Source organism: Magnolia sinica, chromosome 12 (genome assembly GCF_029962835.1).
Source record: "Magnolia sinica isolate HGM2019 chromosome 12, MsV1, whole genome shotgun sequence".
NCBI classification, from domain to species: domain Eukaryota; kingdom Viridiplantae; phylum Streptophyta; class Magnoliopsida; order Magnoliales; family Magnoliaceae; genus Magnolia; species Magnolia sinica.
The window spans coordinates 75,221,210-75,243,734 of NC_080584.1; the positions used below are offsets into that span (position 1 = coordinate 75,221,210).

The window sequence follows — 22,525 nt, forward strand, 5'->3', positions numbered from 1 at the left end:
CAAATTTAAATTCAAAATTTCAGAATTTTCTGGTAGGTCCTCGACCAGTTGAGCACCCTGCTTGACCTATCGTGGAGACTGGCTCGACCAGTCGATCAAGGCTTGACTCAAACTCCAGCAACCATTTTGAGCCCCACTCGACCAGTCGAAGGTCAGCTTTATCCGATTGCGCCAGAATTTTTAAAATTTAGTTGTTCACAGGACCAGTTGAGGTTGACCTTAGACTAATCGAGGGAATCGTTTTTCAACTTATAAATAGAGGACTTTTCTCATCTTTTTTTATTCATTCCAAGCCAATTCAAGCCACCACTCTGAGAGATAAGTCCACGTGATTGTCAAGCTATTGTGAGGTAATTTAATATTCTTTTTATAACTTTTTTATTTCTAATTTCATGATCTCTTGCTACTTCAATCTGATTTGATAAAAGGAAATTCTGATCTACCCCTTTTGAGATACAAGAAATTAAATCAAAGTAGCCCAAGGTTGGATTAATTTAAAATTCATTTAGACCTAGAAACCTTTCATTTGTGTGATTGAACATTGGATATCTTTATCTTCAAAGAAGCGGTTCTACCAGACTACATCAAAAGAAAATCTTCATATATGCATTTGATTTACAGCTTTTGGTTTGTGAGATTGCCGGAAAATCTCTATTATGGTTTTGACTGAGATAGCCAGAAAATCCCAGCATGGGGTTTTTAATTGTGGTAGCCCATTGAAAATGTAATTGTAAAGGTTTTAAGGTGAATATTGGAAAAACTTCTTTCATAGTGAAAGCCAATATCACGTGGATTGTGATTATTGGGAGTGGAGTAGGTGTGGCTGTTTTAGAACAGTTGGTGTACACACCGAACCAATATAATTCTTGAAGTTTGGTGGATGATGATGTATGTGATTTATGAGTGGTGAATGCTTGTACTTATTTCATGTACTTATGGTGAATGTTGTAATAGCTAGATTTATTTCAATTGCTTCTTGTATTAGTTTGAGTTTTTGATCCGTACCGAGTTCAAGAAATCAGGTACTTGTCCTATCATAAACTTTGATTTTTAGTTTAAGGTTGTCCTTTGAACAACGTTTGTATCAACCTCTTAATACTATTGCAATTAAGGTTCTTATTTGTTTATTTGTTTCAGCTAGCTATCTGCAATTATATTCCGCATTTATTTTTTATTTGGCATAATCCTATTCACCTTTTAAAGTGGTGAATAGGATTATTCTATTGGATTTACTCCCCCTCTATGGCTGAGAGCTCACCTTTTTAAAGTGGTATCAGAGCTAAGTGGCTTATTCTATTGGATTTACTCCTGAGCTTATAGATCTAGAGCGTTCAGCATGTCAAATTTTAATAGCATATCTATTACTAGGCCACCACCATTTGATGGCTCCAACTATACTTATTGGAAAGCCAGGATTAGGATATTTCTGAAATCTATTGATGAAAGCGTGTGACAAGCCACAGTGACTAGATGGAATCCACCAATGTTTGAAGTTATAGGCAATCATGGAACCAAGTCCCTAAAGGAAACACCATTTTATATGTGGAGTACTCTTCAGAAAAATGAGAGCAGTGTAAATGCTAAGGCTTTAAATGCAATCACTTGTGCACTATCACCTAATAAATTCAAAATAATCATTTCTTATGATACTGCTAAACAAGCCTGGGACATTCTTGAAATGACACACGAGGGTACATCCATTATAAAAAAGTCTAAAGTTCAGATCCTCACCACTAGGTTTGAGGAAATTCGTATGAAAGAAAATGAGTCTTTCATGAACTTCTATATTAAACTAAATGACATAGTCAATTCTATGTGGGGTCTTGAATATGGTATCCTAGAAAGCAAAGTCTGTGCAAAAATACTACAATCACTTCCTGAGAGATTTAATTCCAAGGTAACTGCCATTCAGGAACTTAGAGACACACATCACATGAAGGTTGAAGAACTTGTTGGTTCACTTCAAACATACGAGTTAAATTTCAAAACTCCAAAAGGTAAGTCTATAGCTCTTAAATCATCCAAATGTATTTCTCATGATAATAATGTTAATTTTGATTGTGAAAATTCGGAGGATGATAAGGCTTTACTTGCAAAAAAATTTTACAAGATTTTTAAAAGAAAAGAGTTGATTTTCAAAAATCCTCTGAGAAGAAAATAGGTAAATCTAAAATATGAAAATCTCTTAAAGATAGCCAGTGTTTCAACTACCATGAATATGGGCATTTGGTAAATAAGTGTCCAAAAAGGGACAAGCGAAAGAGAAAAGGCATGTTAGCCACATGGGATGAATCATTTCAGCTCAAAGCTTCTTCTGAGTCGGATGAATCTGAACCCGAAACTTTAAATAAAGCTAAGGCTTTAATGACTCTAGCTAGAGTCACTTCCTTAGATAGTTGCGATTCAATTGAATATGAAAATCTGAGTGACCCTGAAAATGATAATGAAGGTAATCTTCAAGATGCCTATAATGCCCTATACAGGGAGAGTTGTAAGATTGCTGTCAATCTTAAACTTCATAAAGAAAAATTTTTGAAATTGAAAGAGGAATTGAAAATTTTGTTTTAGAAAAATCTCATATTTCTGATTATTTTGAAAAAACAAAATGTGATTTGAATTTCAAAACATCTAAATTTGAAAAATTAAGAACAAAAAATGAGATATACTAAAACTTGAAGTTTCTTCCCTATTGAGTTCAAAGGATACATGGAGGTATGCCCATGGAGACCCTAAACTTGAAAAGTTATTAACCGCATCTAGAACATATGGAGACAGATCAAGTCTGGGCTATGACAAATTCACGCGTCTGAAAAATAAGAGTGTATTTCCCACATTTGTCAAAAGAGAATCGTCTAACTCAAATGGAAAGGGCTTGAAATATAATAATCAAAACAAATCTAAAAATGTAAAAACTTTTCAAGCTTCTAAAGTCAATACTAATAATGTCATCTTTAGAAAATAATGCTATAATCCTTTAACTGAAAAAAATTGTGGACTTACTCAAGGAGCTTCTCAAATCTAACTCTAATGTGAAACTTAATAGTAATTACAAGTGAAGAAAAACCAACAGTGCACCAAAACCCAAAACTACTATGAAATGAGTTCCTAAGATTACTTGTTTGGTTGCCCACACTGCCTTCAAGGCTTCGAGTCAATCAAAGTAGTACCTAGACAGTGGTTGCTCAAGACACATGACAGGTGACAGAAATTTGTTCACCAACTACAAAGAAATGACTGATGGTTCAGTCACTTTTGGTGATGAAAACAATCGCAAGATAATTGGCCAAGGTACGGTTCATATTTCTAACATTCCTCTTTTTGAAAATGTTTTATTTGTAGATTGACTTAAGAACAATATTTTGAGCATATCTCAAATCTGTGATAACAAGCATAGTGTTAAATTTATAAATCAAGGATGCGAGATCTCAAATGAGAAAGGTTGTGTAATATTAAATGGTTGTAGAACATTTAAGATTTGCTATATCGTGAATGAATATTACTTATCTAAATTATCTTGTTACATGGTCCAAAACGATGATAACGAATTATGGCACAAAAGCCTTGGACATGTGAACTACTAAAATTTGTATAGATCGAACAAAACCGATCTTGTTAGAGGTCTACCCAAATTGAAGAAAATAGATATATGTGGCGCAAGTTAGATTTGAAAACAAACAAGGAGTAGTCACAAAAAAGTGAACTCCTCTACCACATCCAAACCTCTTGGACTTCTCCACATGGATCTTGTTGGACCAACCAAAACGGAGAGTATAAGTGGAAAGAAGTATTTTTTGGTAATTGTTGATGGATTTACCAGGTTTACTTGGGTTGCATTCATGAGAGAAAAATCTAAAACTCTCAATGAAGTTAGAAGAATACATAAGCGTATTCAGAATGAAAAAGAAATGAATGTTATTAAGATCCAAAGCGATCATGGATCGGAAATCGAAAATAGGAATTTTAAGAAGTTTTGTAGCGATCATGGTATATCGCATAAGTTTTCAACTCCTAAGACGCCTTAACAAAATGGGGTTGTTGAAAGGAAAAACAAAGTGTTACAAGAGATGACCACTGTAATGTTAAATAGCATGAAGTTACCTAAAAATTTATGGGCCGAAGCTGTTAATACTGTATGTTATATCATAAACCATGTTTATATTAGAAAATCTAAATATGACACGGCTTATGAATTGTAGTTTAATAAGAAACCTATAATTAAATACTTTCAAATTTTTTGAGGTAAGTGTTATATTTTACGAGACCGAAAATTTTTAGGGAAGTTCAATATTAAGAGTGATGAAGGGATATTCCTAAGTTATGCTCTGAATAGTCGAGTATACCGCGTTCTTAATTAGAGAACTTGTGTTATTCAGGAGTCTATAAAATGTTGTTATTAATGATCACCTGAACACACTGACATCTAGTTCAGAAGATAATGAAGTCACTGTAATAGATAAACCTGACTCCTCATCTTGTCAAATCAATACTAAGTTACGATCAGTTAAAGACCATCCTATTGATCAAATACTAGGTAACCCTCTCACTGGTGTGCGTACTCGAAAACATCTAGAAAACATATATAATTATGTGTGTTTTACTTCCCAAATCGTACTAACCAACATAAAAGAGGCACATACTGATGAAAATTGGATAGTTGTCATGCAAGATAAAATAAACTAATTCATTAGGAATGATGTATGGTATTTAGTTCCAAAATCATCTGATAAATATATAATTGGAACCAAGTGAATTTTCAAAAATAAATCTGATGAGTTAGGAAATATAATAAGAAATAAGGCTAGACTGGTTGTATAAGGGTACACCCAAATAGAAGGAGTCGATTATGATGAAACCTTTGCCCCAGTAACTCGTCTTGAATCCATCAGATTATTCATATCTATTGCATGTTTAAAAAAGTTTAAAATCTATCAAATGGATGTTAAAAGTGCATTTCTAAATGATGATCTACATAAAGAGGTTTATGTTGAACAACCTAAGGGTTTTGAGGACCCTAAACACTTAATCATGTGTATCACCTGAAAAAGGTACTTTATGGTTTGAAATAAGCTCCCAGGACATGGTATGAGAAATTGACTAAGTTCTTACTTAGTCATAATTTTGTTATGGGAAGTGTTGATAAAACTCTTTTTGTTAAAAAATTCAATGAACACATACTAATAGTACAGATCTACGTTGATGATATTATCTATGGTTCTACTTGCTCTATTCTATCCATTAAGTTTGCAGAGTTGATGAAATCCAAGTTCGAATTGAGTATGGTGGGAGAATTGAACTACTTTCTAAGTTTACAAGTTAAACAATTAGAAGACGGTATCTTTATTTCTCAAACCAAGTATACTTTAAACCTGGTTAAGAAATTTGGATTTGAGAATGACAAAAAATTTGATACTCCTATGAGTACGATTTGTAAGCTTTCAAAGGATACAATAGATAAAAATGTAGATCCTCGGTTATATCATAGTATGATTGGTAATTTGCTATATTTAACTACGAGCCGACTTGATATAGCATTCAGTGTAGGTATCTGTACTAGATATCAATCAGATCCTATGGAATCTCATCTTATTGTTGTCAAGCGTATTATTAGATATGTTGCAAGTACGACTAATCTAGGCCTCTGGTATCCACATGATACTAATGCTCAATTAGCTAGATATATGGATGCTGACTAGGCTGAGAACATAAATGATTGAAAATCTACTAGTGGTGGATATTTTTTATATTGCGAATTATTTAGTTTCCTGACACAGTAAGAAACAAAGTTCTGTATCATTATCCATAGCTGAAGCTGAATATATTGCAGCCAGAAATGCTTGTACCCAGCTTGTGTGGATGAAAAGAATGCTCAATAATTATAATATTGCACAAGATACAATGATATTGTATTCTGATAACTGTAACACAATTAATATTTTTAAAAATCCCATCCAGCATTCTCGTACCAATCATATTAACATTCAGTATTGTTATATTCAGGAATTAGTAGAAGATAAAATCATTTCATTGGAATACGTTCAAACGGAAAATCAGCTTGTGGACATATTTACTAAACCACTAGACAGGAATTGGTTTTCTAAGTTGAAAATGGATGTTGGTATGTGTAATTCTAACTGAGTTTATCATGTTTGCATATTTTTTTATTATATATTTTTATAATTTTGAATAAAATTGAATAAAATTTAATTTTTTAGAGGTTGCACGACCGGTCGAGCACATACTCAACCAGTCATAGCTCAACAAGTCGAGCATGTACTCGACCGGTCGAGTTGCGCGGTTGGGACCCTTTTATGAGCAAATCACTTTTTCACCCATTTTCTCATCTCCCTCACTTGACCCCTCTTCGACCCATTGAACCCATCTTCGATTAGTGCTTGGTAAGTGCTCCAATTTTTATTTCTTTTCATATTTGGGTTCTTTGGATCATATATTGCTAGATTCTTGGGTTGATTTGAGCTTTTTTAGTGGTTTCTAAGGATTTCTAGTTAAAAATTTGTTGGGTTTGAAATCCCTATTTCCATTGTTGTATTTCTTTCTTTTAATCTTGCAATGGAAGGATAATCTAAGAAGAAAGTTACTAAAGCTTCCTCTTCTCCATCCACTCCAATTAGGGTGTGAACCCTTCGTCCTCCCGAAGTGGATCCCGAGTATGTGCGGGATTTTTGCACTTGCGAGATTATAGTTGAGCAGTTAGTCAATTCAAATCACCTTGCTCAATTTCAGATTCTTCCCCTCCTTACTGCTGTAGGTTGGGAGAACATCTTGAATTGGGACGAACCGGCATACCGCTCCATAGCACAAGGGATGTTCGCTTACATTAACGATGAATCTCTTGATGAATTGACCTTCACAATTGTCTTTAGAGAAGGTTCATTTAAAGTCGATCATTACTTAATTTCAGGCTTACTTGATGTTAATGTAAATGATGATGGTATTACAATACCAACCTTGGCCGAAAGTTTGACTGAGTCGGAAAAGCGTACACTAACCCGTAAATTATGTAACATAGACTCAGAATGGAGTGCAGGACATGCGCTCTGGACCAACCAAACGTTGCCCAAATATAGGGTTTTGCATCGCATTTTTATTTCAAATGTCTATCCCTGATCTAGCAACAAAGCTGAATTGACATCATTTATGGTTCATATTATTCACTCCATTGTGTCGAGTATTCCTATTTGTCTTCCTTCTTTGATATGTTACATTATTATTCAATTTCATCTTCACCCGGGCCACAACTATATCTCATTTGCTTACTTGATGACCACCCTATCTTTACATTGTAATGTGGTCATGCCACCTAGTGAGAGCCCTATCTCGCTTCTTCCGTTCAATAATTCAAATATAAACAAGATGAACTTGAAGCTCAATCCTGTTTAAAAGGATGGGGAAGCAGAGGAAGTTAAAGAAGAAGATGCGTTACCAACCGACACCATGATGAAAGATATATTTGATAATTTAGAATCAAATGGTTTTGAGGCTGATCCTGATTATCAGCCACCTGAGTATGATGAGCGCCTTTGCGCTTTAGAGGAGAAGGTGGATGCATTAAAAATATCCCATGATAGTCAAATGAAATATATGTGTAAGTATTTTCGACACATAACTAAGGGATTGCATTAGATTTTTATTTTTATTTTATTAATATTTTTTTTAAGGTCAATTCATTCATATCTGAAGGATGATTACAGGATTTGGGTTGCCCATGAATCCCAAAAATCGACAATGGGCAACCTATCATAAGTAAGAAAAGAGGAAAACTATACATGGACAATTTTCCTAATGGCACCGATGCCTGCTGAATCTAGAATCACCCTACCCCTAATCTCGTGAGGGAGATTCTGAAGAGACAAATACAAGTGATGAGAATGGGTCCTACAATCCTCCTTGGCCAGGCCATTAGCTGGGCCATTGCCCTCTCTGAAGATGTGGGATAACCTGAAGGAAATGAGGCTAGCTGTGTTGGAGATTCGGGTAATCCAATGCGGCCATTTCCAGCCCCCCCTGAGAGACGCCATTAACCAACTCCACCACTAGTTTGGAGTCCGATTCAACAAGAACCTGTCACAGGCCCATGTCAATACAAATGGAAATACCATCATGAAGGGCCGAGAACTCCGCCGTGTTGTTGGATCCTTGGCCATATCCTCTTGAGAACCCGAAGATCATACTACCATCCTGTCTTCTGCATATGCCACCGCCACCAGATGGACCTGGGTTATTGAGCGCTGATCCATCCACATTGAGTTTGACCTAAGGAGAGTCCGGTCTAATCCATTTGATCATGCTAGGATGCAAGGAAGGAGGGGGGGGACAGAGGGATACCCAGGCTAGAGAGCAGAAGGCTATACGGACAGGACTTGGAGACAACTTGGGGCTTCCCTTTGAAGGCCCAACCTAGCCACCAATTGACCCGAGAAATCACCATCCGAGCATTAATCTTTTTGTCTTCAAATCTAGCTGAGTTTCTGGCTTTCCATATTTCCCAAAGAAGGAAAACAGGAGTCAGCCCGCGGATTTGGAAATTAGAAATCCCTGGGACCACCCCACCCCACCAGAGGTTGAGCTTACCCAAAATGGGCTGATTTTCCACCCCTGAGAAATCTAGAAGGCTTTAAAAGTGATGCCAAACTGCCTCTGCTAGGTGCCCTTCGAAGAAAACATGATCTAGAGTCTCATCCATTAGGCGGATGCCATGGGGGGCACAACAGATGTAGGAGGAAGCCAAGATAGCTCCTTTCTACTGAACTCTATCATCCACCAGGATTGTGCCTTATATGAGGCGCTAAAGAAAAATTGAAAATTTTGAGGGCCCAGCTGATGCCACACCCACCGAGACCATAACCTGCAATCAGCTCTCCATCTGACCACGGCGCAACCAAATTTCACCGAGAAGGCACTTGAGGGAGTTAAGGGCCAAATACATTGATCGTCCTCCTCATTGGTGAAGAAACCACCTGTGAAAATATGATGAATTACCTTCACCGGGAGGAAATTAAAAATAGAAGATGGAGGCAAGGGGCCCTGATGACCAATGAAATCTCTTACCGGCATTTGACGAAGATGAAAAGGAATATCTCTAGTTGCGTGATTCAGGAGGGGGCCATGACCAGTCCAGTCGTCCGTCCAGAGTTTGCAATCCCCTTTGCCAAGTAGCCAACGCACCTTGGCTGATAACAATGGAAACAAGGACTAAATCTTCTTCCAGATAGGGGATGCCATGGCCTGATGCAGCCTATGACCCGGCGTTAGAGAGGTGGGTAGAAGATCCCTGTATTTAACCTTCATGAATCTCTTCCAGAGGCTATTGCTCCCACCACAGGAAAGGTTCTAGGCCATCCTTAGCCTCAAAGACGCCATCATCCCGCCAAGCCTCCTGATGCCCAGCCCGCCTTCCTCCGTGGGAGCCGCAATCACCTTCCACTGAGACCAGTGAAGTTTTTTCTCCCATTCGTCCACCCCCAGAAAAAGTTCACAAAACCTTTCTCCATATCAAGCAAGGATTAAGCAGGGATAACTGTGGCCGCCATCATGTGAACCGGGATACTGGAGAGGACATGCTTAATTAAAACAGCCTGACCCGCCTGAGAAAGAATCCTGGCATTTCAGCCATTCACTTTAGCAGCCAGTTTGTCTAGCAGGGGTTTGAACGTAGGGACTGCATTAGATTGACCCATCCATTCCACCTCCTTTTTTCTTGATATTTTGGGCATGTATTAATATTAAACTTTAAATTTTACTTCTTTTTGGTCTTGTTATGTATAACTTGCTGATGTTGATACTCTATTAAATTATGCTGTAACTTTAACTCTTTTTCTAGTACTCTTTGTTATTATCATAATCATAGTTATGTTTGCGCTCTATTATTTATCTTTCTTTGTTAAGTTGTGACAAAAGGGGGGAGAATTTATTAGTTTTGTGATTATGTTCATGAGATTATATGGTGCATGGTGTAGAGTTGCATTTTTTGTTTGGAAATATGTATTTGGTAATATAGGTACTCTACAAGTCACCAAGCTTAGATTGAGGGGGAGTTTTTTTTTTGAAAGAGTTAGTGTCATATCATGAAGTGAAGTTGTGATGTTTGTGGACTTGTGTATTATTGTGAAATCTTCTAAGTTGGTTTTGTCACAAATTTGACAAATGAGGAGATTTTAAGTGCTATGTTGTATATCAAGCACCTGTATTGTTAAATTTTGTAGTGACAAACCACTTTGGAATGATGGATTTGTTCATGATGGAAAGTTCACCTTCAAGTGATGGAAAGTTCACCGGCATACGAAGATGTGTTACAAGCCATGAAGTCTGTTCTATCTACATCAACTTCATGTCTACATCAACTTCATGTCCAACATCAACTTCAAGTGCTACATCGACTTCAAGTTCAAGACCAAGTTCAAGTATATGTTCAAGTTCTAAACTAAGTTCAAGTACACTTGTGCTACTTCAAATGCAAGGTCAAGTTCAAGTACACTTCATGGTCAAGAAAATGATCACGTTTCAAGTATACAAGTTCAAGCTTCAAATAGTTCAAGAACAAGATCAACCAGATCTATGAAAGCTACAAGTTCAATATTCAACATTTGAGGCATAAATGACCCTGGAAAGACCTTAAGTTTAGGTGATTCATATTACACATTTAATATGGGTTATTATGCTTATTATAGGCTTTGCTTCGACTAGTCCTAATCACTGTTCGACTAGTCTAGGATCTGACTCGACCACTCCAAAGTTTTTCTCGACCAGTCCATATTTAAATTAAAATTTTCAAAATTTTCTGATAGGTCCTTGACCAGTCAAGCACCCTACTCGACCGGTCATGGAGACTGGCTCGACCAGTCGAGTAGGGCTCGATTCGAACTCCAACAACCATTTTGAGCCCCACTGGACCAGTCAAGGGTCAATTTTATCAGATTGCGCTAGAATTTTTGAAATTTGGTTGCTCCCAGGATCAGTCGAGGGAACCGTTTTTCAGCCTATAAATAGATGACTTTTCTCAGCTTTTTTCATTCATTCCATGCTAATTCAAGCCACCACTCTGAGAGATAACTCCTCGTGATTGTCAAGCTATTGTGCGGTAATTTAAGATTCTTTTTATAGCTTTTTGATTTCTAATTTCTTGATCTCTTGCTATTTCAATCTAATTTGATAAAAGAGAATTCTAATCTATCCCTTTTGATATCCAAAAAATTGAATCAAAGTAACCCAAAGTTGGATTAATTTAAAATTTATTTAGACATATAACCTCTCCATTTGTGTGATTAAACATTGGACATCTTCATCTTTAAAGAAGCGGTTCTACTGGACTACATCAAAAGAGAATCTTAAAATACGTATTTGATTTATAACTTTTGGTTTATGAGATTGCTAGAAAATCTCTATTGTGGTTTTGACTGAGATAGCCAGAAAATCTTAGCATGGATTTTTAATTATGGTATCCCATTGAAAACATAATTGTAAATTTTTTAAGGTGAACCTTGAAAAACCTTCATTCATAGTAAAAGCCAATATCACGTGGGTTGTGATTATTGGGAGTGGAGTAGGTGTGGTTGTTTTAGAATAGTTGGTGTACACATCGAACCACTATAATTCTTGGAGTTTGGTGGATGATGATATATGTGATTTATGTGTGGTGAATATTTATATTTATTTCATGTACTTGTGGTGAATGTTTTAATAGCTAGATTTGTTTTAATTGCTTCTTGTATTAGTTTGAGTTTTTGATCCTTACCGAGTTCAAGAAATCAAGTTGTCTTACCATAAACTTTAGTTTTTGGTGTAAAGTTGTCCTTTGAACAACGTTTGTATCAACCTCTCAATACTATTGCAATTGAGGTTGTTATTTGTTTATTTGTTTTAGCTATCTACATTTATATTCCGTATTTATTTTTTATTTGGCATAGTCCTATTCACCCCCCCTCCCCTCTAGGACTGAGAGCTCGCCCTTTTCATAAATGAGCCATATTAATTAGATATAATCATAGACATGAATTTGTATATTAAGCTATCTGGAACATTAGTGATGTTAGATCTAATCTGAACCATTTTGACACACACACACACACACACACACACACATTTAGTATAATCATATGATGACCCATTTCAATCATATCTAAACTTAGGAATCATTTTATACCTTAGATTATAAGATGATGCTCAGACGGATCGAATCCGATTCCCACCATTTGCACTTATTCTGGAATAGATCTAACTTGTTATCCAGAAAATATGGGTGGATTTGACTGTTGAATGGGTCATAAGGATGAAAGGTTAAGATCGTACTTATTATGCTTTAAATTAGATTTTGAAAGCATGGATGGTTTGGATCTAAGTGATCTATTTACCCATTCCAAATTTGGGATTATATGATGTCAATGAATGGAATAGATATGTCCCATATGATAAATGGATCATTTAAAACAAGAGGAATTATGAAAAATAAGGAAACTTGAAAAGTTATAAATTTCAGATCTGAAAAATTCCAGCAAGGTTAGTTTGATCGGTCCAGCAATCATTTCGATCTATCAAAAATAACCTAAATGGTCAAGCAACTAAATTCCAAAAATTAGAATATGTTCAATTAGTCAATAAGGCAATTTGATCAATCGAAGGGTATTTCAACCAATCGAATAAGCAGTTTCAACGATCAAAAGGGACAAAAGTGTATTTTTTTAATTCATATTTATTTCAACTGATTGAAGTAGATTTTAATACCTTGACCGGTCGAAGGTAGTGTGAACCAATTAGTTTGAATGGTCGAAAATACGTAGGAATTTTGTTTGTTTAGAACTTTGATTTTTTATTTATATGATGTAAATTAGCAATAACCGTTGATCATCTAGAGATAATGGGATGATCTAAGTGCTTTGGTTAAGTTAAGTGGGCCCCATGTGGAATGATGAATAATTATGTGTTGTAGGTGAGATTTAAGAGAATTTAAAATTTTACGATTGAATATTCCTTGTGAGTTGTCCCGAGTTAAGAATTTATTAACTAAAGGTGAACTGATCAAATAGGATTAGATAGAAGCAAATAGTGAGCTAATTAAAATATGTAATTAGGTAATTGCTAACCGATTGATCTCGAGGTAACATATCGAAATCCACATTATCATATTTAAGGCGAGTGATCACAATATGTTTCCTCTCTATTGTAAATAAAATAATGTCTCATTATTTTGCTGATTATGATTTCTTGTGTTGAGTGCTTTGTTGAATTTGCTTATAATTAAAATATCATATACTGCTATATATGTGACAATGGCTAATATGATTAGGTACTTAAAGTATCGAGGGACCTAGGGGACCATCTCTTGATACCCACAATATGTGGAAGCCTACAAAGATGGTGGAAGCCTAGCTTAAAAAGGGGAGATATGGGTTGATAGAATCTAAGTCAAGTGGACTGATTGACCCACTTAATGCATTTACACATTTATCTATCTCATGACATTCATACAATACTATGTTAATTATGATGTGCATGCACTCACTGGGTCTAGCCAGCTGATGTTCTATTGAAGAAAAAATTGTATAGATTTAATGGACAATAAAACCGTTGCTCAAGTTTAGTTGAACCAGTGGATGATACACAAGGGCAGTGACCCTATATTGAAGAAGATGAGTTGAATGTATTAAGTCACTAGCATGTTTAGTTGAAACTTATTTTATTTCCTTAATTATGCTTTTGAACTAATTTTAGTTGAGTAGTTAGAAATTTTTTGAATGTTTTATAGTGGTTATTAGTCAATGTTTTAATAAAGCTCCAAATGGATGGGTTATAGTGCAATGATTAGTTTTTTGTGAGGGTTATAAACATGTGGACTAAATGCCTATAAATTTTCTTAGTAGTTATCATATGTGGATGGCTGGAATAATTGTAAGTGAGATGCCTTGCTGAATGTTTGATATTGTGGACTTAGAGTATATGTAAACTAAGCCTTTGGAAAATAGTATGAACTTATGATTTAAATACACTCCGTATACAAGTCATGTGCTATGATTCGGGTATGAGGATGCACATTCTGTATCCACTTTTAGTGCATGACAAATTTACCCTTATAACCTAGCATTATAAGTATTTACATTGAATCAAATAGGCCACCAACACATAAAAATTCATTGAACATGTATACACACACACACACACAAAAGTTTGCTATGCCACATTGGTTTCTGTAAACTACACTAAGAATTTGAGTCAAGAGAGAGAAAAGTGAGACATTGAATGTGAAGATATGTGCATGACCAAAGTGTATATACATATGCATTTTTATTTGTTTACTTTCGTAATTTTTTCCAACTGACATCACCAGAAGTCATGAGCTGTGACATGGCCCAATAAAGGGAGGTGGCTCAGAAATTCCCTGCGCCTTCAACACAAAAAATGATTGATCAAAAGTCAATTATAATAATAATAATAAATCATTGCTACATACCTATGTGTTCATGGCACGAGTCTAATTGCATCATCAGCTCATGTATTTTCTTAAACTCGTCGCCAAGATCCTTAACCCCTGTCATCGGGCTTATGTGCCTGAAATCAACATTAGAAGCTCATCACGTTTTCCACATCATTAACTAAAGAACATGTTCTTTAGAGAGCTTCTTTTAGCTTTAGAAATCCCGGTCTGGCCCAAAATGTTACCAATATGAATAAAGAAACGGAACTTCACTTATTAATGATTATGGACAAGTTTGGATAATTGATTTGATTTATTGATCAAATCAAATCAGTAGTAAGATTCAATTGTAAGATTCAAATTACAAAATTGACAGATTAAAAATCTGGGTATCTAGAGGAAGGTTGGTAAAGGGCTGGAAATCCTTACTCCCAAGATCTTAGGAGGGATTAATTATAGGACATATAACCAATACTTACTGATTATCTTAGCCTCTTAGTATATTGATTACTGACTTTGTCTTGAACTAAGTGGGCAAGCTGATTGAAAATAGGGACAATCACTCATTCTTAAAATCAGAATTCTCAAGAGTAACAAAGACTCGACCCAAAAAGGCAAATTAAAATTTGGGAAAGGATGTGATAAATGAAATCTCTCAGAAGAATTTGTAACACACATGATAATGATCGAATGAAAAACCCGTCCTTGGAAGATGATTGCACCACATTAACTTACTCGTGACCCGAGTGTATGAAGTCAGCGATCAGTGAGGCACAATTCATAATGACTTGGATGGTCAAGTAAACTGCTTTGGGGATATCGGTCATGTCCATGGTCATTGTAGTAGTTGCCAATGTATTATATTTTGTGCGAAGCTCTTTAATTCGAGGATATCCTTGGTCACATCTAGAATTTTCTTTGTGAGGTTGTTGAGTTCGGTGAAACGATGTTTCAGAGTGTCCTTGTCCTCTTAGATGTCAGGCAACTGCTTGAGTAGGGCCACGGATTTTGTGAGAGCATTGACGCTAGCCTGCTGTACAATGAGACAGAGCTCCCCATAGTTGACCGCGAAGGCACAAAGTGTTAAAACCAGTTTTGCATCCCATGAATAGTTTGAGAGTGAGTTAAACAATGCCAACATTGTCTCATTCACATCTCCACTACCAGAGAACTTGCATGTTATCTGGCATCATACAATATAAAGAAACGCATGCATTAGTGCTAGTGGTGAATGATAGATCGAGAAAAAGATAAATGCATTAAAGGTAATGGTGTATGATAGAGAGCAGAAGAGACATGTATTATGGATTTTTACACTTACCTCGCATGCAATCCTTTTGATGGTCAGAAGTGCTTCAGGCGTTAGGATGCTTGAAGAATGCTCGGTTTTCCCTTCCACGATTTCAATTTGGGCTTGTTGGGACTGCATTGAGATTCAAGGTGTGGATGGTTAGCTCAAACTTTCTCAACAAATTCATATTCCATGCAATGTATTTGCATTGGTTGTATCTGACGAGTGGACCATCCTGGTTTTGTTTCAAAGTGATCTCCATTGTGGGTCCACTTCTGGGAAGATCCCTTATCCATCATATATGAGAATCAAATGTTGGCTATTAAGGTGTTTGTGGTCATTCATCAAACACAAACATAAGACGCATATATTACATTACATAGTAGGATTACGAAGGAAATATTTAAACAATACTTTTCTATACAAAACCATTCATCTTAGATTTGTCAATATCACACAAAGAAGTGTAGTGTTGGGGAACCACGGAAGCATAGAAAGACGAATCAAACAAAGTTCACAAAGTACTGTAGTGCTTGGAACCACAGAGGCACTCAAAGACGAATCAAGCAAAGTTCTACCAATCACACAACCAAGCCCAAACACAAACAATCCAAATTTTATGTGGAAAATTCCTTTTGGAAAAAAATCATGTCACAAAGCAATTAGTATGGACTATAGAAGCAGAAATTACAAGACATATACCAATTCGAATAAGCCTCGAATCTATATATATATATATATATATATATATATATATATATATTATATATATATATATATATATATATATATATATATATAGGAAAAGGTACTATGCGCTCTACATGGGAACGTCCCATGAGGTCTAGTGATGCGTTTCGAACATCTACCCCATTAGTTAGATACATCATTCCATAGGTCATCAAGTCAATTCGTGACTTGTGTCACACACCACACACATATATATATATCACCATTAAAACATTCATAATCATATATATATATATATATGTGGTTTGCATATATATATATATATGTGTATATATATATGTATAATTTGTATATACATGTATATATATATATATATGCTTTATATATGTATATATATGTATTCACATATTATATATATATGGTATATAGATATATATATATATATATGATGGCATGTATATATATATATGTATATATATGATCATTTTTGTAAGCAGCCCACACACCTTGACCTCACGGGAGCTTATCGTGAGGTCGAGCCCATAGTACCTACACACACACACACACACACACACACACACACACACATACATATATATATATGCACTCGACCTCACGATAAGCTCCCGTGAGGTCAAGGTGTGTGGGCCCCACCGTGATGCGTGTCGACCATCAACACCGTGCATTTGATGGGTCCCCTCTAAATTGTGGGATATCCCAAAGATCAGCCATATACGGAACTCAGGTGGGCCATACCATCTAAAATCATGTGAAGACATGCCAAAAACATATAAAAGCACTTGGTGGGGCCCACCTGAGTTTTGAATACTGCTGAAACTTGGTCTGAACCCTCATCCAAGTGGGACACACATAATGGGTGGGCTGGATTTGCAAACCACATCTCGATGGGCCCAAAAAATGATTATGAATGTTTTAATGGTGCACGGCCCCTCCCCACTTCTGTATGTGGTGTGGCCCACACAACTCACGGATTGACTTGATTTTTGAGACCTAGGCCCACGATGGAATGGTGCATCTGACTGATGGGGTAGATGTTCGAAACGCATCACGGTGGGGCCTACACAGCTTGACCTCATGGGACGGTCTCATCGGCTGAGCGCATAGTACCTTTTCCTCATACACACACACATATATATATATATATGTATATATATATGTATGTATATGTATATACATATATGTGTGTGTGCGCGCGCGCCATTTAAATTGGTCCAACTAGCTGTGCATTAAATGTCTAAATTCCTATTTTCATTCACATGTAATGGACCACATATGAGGATATGTGACACTGAGTTTTATATAAGTATGTTGAGAATTATGTGTCATAGATCCAACCCGTTTATCAGAAATGGAAAGATAAGGTGGACCCCCCACAACACTAAGTTTTTGTGCTCGTATCCTAGAATACTACTAACCTGTATCATAGAAGTCAGTAGATAATCCCTAGTCATGTTTCTCTGAGGAGTAATTAGCCTATGTGATTTGTGTACCAGCCAGGCTAGCCCTTGCATGGGCTGAGCGTTGTTCTTTTTTCTTCTTCTTCTTTTTTCTTTTTTTTTTTTTTGATTATCTTGCATAGTTCTCTCAAGTGAAAGAAAGATGATTGTAATGGAAAAGATGCAGATGATACTGGAAAATAAATAATAACAATAAAGAAGAAAGAAGCACGTAAGTCATCCTTACAACAATAGGGTTGTAACGCTGCAAGATGTCCTCCACAACATCGAGAGGGGTCCCACATCGATGCTGTGGCTGTCAAGTTTATGCGTGGCTTGGATCTTCGTCATGAACACATTGTTAACCAAAGATGAAAACAATTGGTGCTCTTCCTTTATCAGTTGCAGCTCCTGGAACGCCATCGTTTGTATGAAGATAGGAGAAGGAAAGGAATCAGAAATCAAGAAAGTCTGGGGTGGGGAAAGCCCTTGCATGCCAAGGTGCTTATATAGGCAAAATGAGTGCGGATCGATAGTCTGCCATAGCTTCTCATTGGTCCACCTCATCGACGATGATACTAGGATAGAAAACACGCCAATTTTCTCTCTCCCCTGATGGATTGCATACTATACCACCCAACTTTTATTGCGTGGATTTTCTCTAGGCCCCACAATGATTGATGTTCTAGATCGATACCCTTCAGATCATGAGCTCAAAAACAAGGTACATCCAAAGCTCAAGTGGCCCACGCCATAGAAAGCAACTAAGATTGAACAAACACTGTTAAAACCTTTCTAGGGTCTACCGTGAGGTTTATTTTCTATCATACCTCTTCGTGTGGTCACACTGACTTTGATGGAGGGAAAATACAAATATCAGCTTGTTCAGAGTCTTCTGTGGTCCCAAAAAGTTTTCATTAGTAGGCGTGCAATTTTCACTGTTTCTGCAGTGTGGCCCACTTGAGCCTAAGATCTACTTTATTTTGTTATCTCATTCCCTAAAATGGTATGGAAAAATAGATGGACGGTGTGGATCTGATACATACGTCCGGATGAGGCTCACAGAAGTTCCACATGTCAACACGTTTTTTTTTCTCTTCGCCTGGAATGTGCCGCACCACACGGGAAGCAAAGGAATTTCGGGCTTTACAATTACGTATTTCTTAGAATAAGACTGTCCTTTCATTTATTTGAGAGCATTCTAGGATACGAGCACAAAAACAAGGCAAATGGAAAGATAAGGTGGACCCCCTACCAGAAAAAGAAGTACGAATTAATCCTATCCTTGAAAACTTCTTGGACTTTTCAGCGAATGTGAACGAATGGCTGTAGTAGTGTACCTCGCGCTAGGTCACATTCCTAAATGACAGCTATGTGGGTGGAAACTTTATAAGAACCAACCCCTTCCTCTACGCTGGTTCATGTTAATCTTATATGTAGTCTAAAAATCATGATAATTCAATATTTAGGTGGGCCAAACCAAAAGAAAAAGTTGGGATGGGCGAAAACTATTAGTCTCTTTTTTTTTCTTTTTTCTTTTTTCTTGTGAAGGCCCTGTAATGAGCTTTATATGCCATCCAATCATTAATTATCTGAATTTCCTAATGAGAATGAAAGAATCACCAAAAATCGCTGCATTCCAGAACTCCAGTGGGCCATGCCATTCAATTTAAGAAGTTTATGGTATTATTTCATGCGGTAGCCCACATGAGAGCTCAATAAGACTAATTACTGGAATCAAGGCCAGACAAGGTAATATGCCGTATGGACGCGGTAGATTTCCGACAAGTTGGGTAGTTTCTACCATTCCAGAGTAACCACGGTAGAGACCTGGTCACCCTCGTGGTCCCATTCAGAGTAGGTTACGTGTCATCCGAGCATATTTGCATGGTGGTTTCAAAGATTCGCAGAGATTGTGTGAAAAGGATTTCTTGATAACAGGGATGGAATGCATATAGCAATGCCACGTAGCTGTGAATAAGGTCGAACATAAAGTAGGGGTTGCTGGACAGATGGCAGGAGGAGAATAAAGTGGTGGTACTGAACAGTTATAGCAACAATGAGGACGTAAGAAGTATTTAAATGGCTGGATTGAGGTTATAAATAAGAAAATATTGGACAAGAAAATTTAAGAAAATTTTATCTCATAGCAATTGAATCAAACTAAATATTATCTTTTAATTATCAGTCAATTACATTATGTAGTGTAATTATTCTACTTCTCAGTTCCTCAATCAAACAGCCAGGATCACGCTCATTAAGCATATCCTCTCAAGTATTCCAATTCACACTGTTGCATCGATTGAAACCCCCGGGAAAACACTGTCTTTACTGGAAAGAGGTTTTGCCAACTTCTTTTGGGGGTGGTCAGATGGCGAAAAGAAATTTCACTGGGCCGGCAGGAAGCATATTGCGTCCCCTTCAATGGAAGGTGGTCTAAACATCAAGGCCTTGAAGGAGGTCTCGGAGGCCCTAAGAATGAAGCGGGACTGGTCTATTTTTTACGGCTACAAATCCAGCCTATGGGCGAGATTTATGTGCTCGAAATACGTGGTCAATCACTGTGAGACCTGACCCGAGTTCGTAGGTGTGCATATGTGTGTGTGAGTATGCATTCCGTCCATCTTGATCCCGCGATCCTACCGGTCGAATCCCCGCGACCTGTAACCCTTGGATAGTGTTTGCGGTCATCCGTGAGCCTAGTTATGAAGACCCGACTCGGATCGAGTTGAGACCTATGTCATTGTGATCGCATCGTCGCCGCGGTTCCAATGATGCGTCTTGTGTGTCCATCCGATGTGTGGATCATAAGTTATGTGCATCTCATTTGTAGCCTTTGAGCATGATCATGTGGCCCACCTAATGTGAAGGGCACATTTTTTCAAGGTGGCCACCCTCTTTTGTGCAAATTCCAACACACACTACCCATACACTACCTAAACCCCCAAATCCTACACCACCCACCACCCACACACTACCAATCCCTACTCTAGCCTAACAACATAGTTTATATCACCATAGGCTATGATAATTTTTCTCTTATCTAGGAGAGAGAGTGATGATTACTTTTCCTCTCTCTCTTTTCTAGCAAATTTTCATACTCTCCCTCTCATTTCTCTCTACTCTCTTCTTTCTTTCTTTCTCTCTTAGAAAAAATTTCAGCCCAATTTTTCCTCTTCTCCAGCCCCTTCTCCCTCAAATCCCCTCCCATCTAACCTTCAATAATCCATCTCACCCATTGAAACATGTCCCTTGGAGCATAAAGAGAAGATTGATGTAACTTTGGAGTGGGATCCATTAAGGTGGGTGATTATAATTGCTGATCTTCTTTTCTACCATTTGATCTTATTTTTCTTTCTAGATGGATCATATGGGACCCACCAATCCATGGTGGGGATCCCATTTGATCTCATAGATGTGGCCCTTTGGCCCATCCTACATGCATGTCATGATCTATGATGGGGCCATTCTCCATGAACCCCATCATGATGTATTTAATGATCCACTCCATCATAAGGTCATCTAGACCTTAAGGATCATGTTGGGATGGCATCCCAACCATCCAAAACAAATATATATCATGAAAGTAGTGAATAAAAGTTGCATGTAAAATCAATGTAGTTGTATAGGTATGATTCGCTCTTGGGAGGGCCCACTAATGGCGGGGCCCTACCCCCATGGCCGGATTACTCTCTTTCTTTCTTCTCTTTTCTCTGATGTATGGATGATAATGTGTGTGTGGCCCATTTATAGTGGGCCTTAGATGTCCCAAAATAAATAAAAATAAAAATCCAACAAGGTGGGATGCTCTTACCACCTAACTCCATGATCATTGGACACCTTAATCAATGCATGTGCGTCCTAGTCCAGTGGCAGATCGATTTATGTGGGCCCACCCGAGGAAGGCCACACATCCTTTTTATGGCTTGGAGATTATTGAGATATAGGCTGATGGCTCAAACATGTATTGTCAGCCCAAAAGCCTGTGACCTCGGGCGCACAGATACTCCTGTGCTCCGTGTTGTGTAGGGCCCACAGAGATGTCCTGCATAAATCCATTCCATCCATCTGTTTTTCAAGACCATAATAAGACATGAATTTAAACACAAGGAAGATCCAAAACTGATGAGGCCATACTACACAAAACAGTTGGGATTGAATGCTAGGGGTGACAGAAGTTTTGTATCAGGATGATATTTGTTCCATGGTTTATTTGAGTGGTAATAACCCAATGAACGGTCTGGATGGCATTTAAACATCATGGTCAACTCCAGGAACTTTTCAACCGTGGGCATTTCTGTTCCTACTGTTTCGTTTTGTGTGGCCCACCTGAGTACTTGATCTTCCTGTTTATTAAAAGCATGTCCTTTTGTTGTTTTTCAAAACAAATGGACGGAGTGGATTAGTCACGAACATCTCTGTGAGCCCCACGCAGCCCCGTATAGGCAATCCGCTTCCGAATTGAGTACCTGTGTATCTGACGTAAGGACTCGGTTCGTGTATCCTGTAATCCGTCTTCACTCACTATTAACGATTTCTGTTTTAAGAATCATACGAGTCTGAGATAACCAGCTCGAGTCAACTCAGATTTTGTTGCGTCCGAACCAGTTAAAGAACACGAGTAACCCCTGACTCAGGTGAGTTGTGCCCATTCAGCCCCAACTC

The 22,525-nt window shown here is 37.3% G+C and overlaps 1 protein-coding gene and 1 long non-coding RNA gene across 2 annotated transcripts in view; one reads left to right on the plus strand and one right to left on the minus strand.

Annotated features, from left to right (window-relative positions):
• LOC131221754 (uncharacterized) overlaps positions 1-15,819 on the minus strand; it is a 43,485-nt gene extending 27,666 nt beyond the window's left edge. Inside the window, exons 1-3 of the long non-coding RNA XR_009159581.1 lie at positions 15,744-15,819; positions 15,158-15,605; positions 14,459-14,556 (exon numbers count right to left, since the gene is read on the minus strand). This is a non-coding gene — a long non-coding RNA (uncharacterized LOC131221754). The remainder of the gene's footprint in view (positions 1-14,458; positions 14,557-15,157; positions 15,606-15,743) is intronic.
• LOC131221746 (receptor-like serine/threonine-protein kinase SD1-8) overlaps positions 1-22,525 on the plus strand; it is a 79,043-nt gene that overhangs the window by 51,160 nt on the left and 5,358 nt on the right. The gene's annotated exons all lie outside the window — the stretch shown is intronic.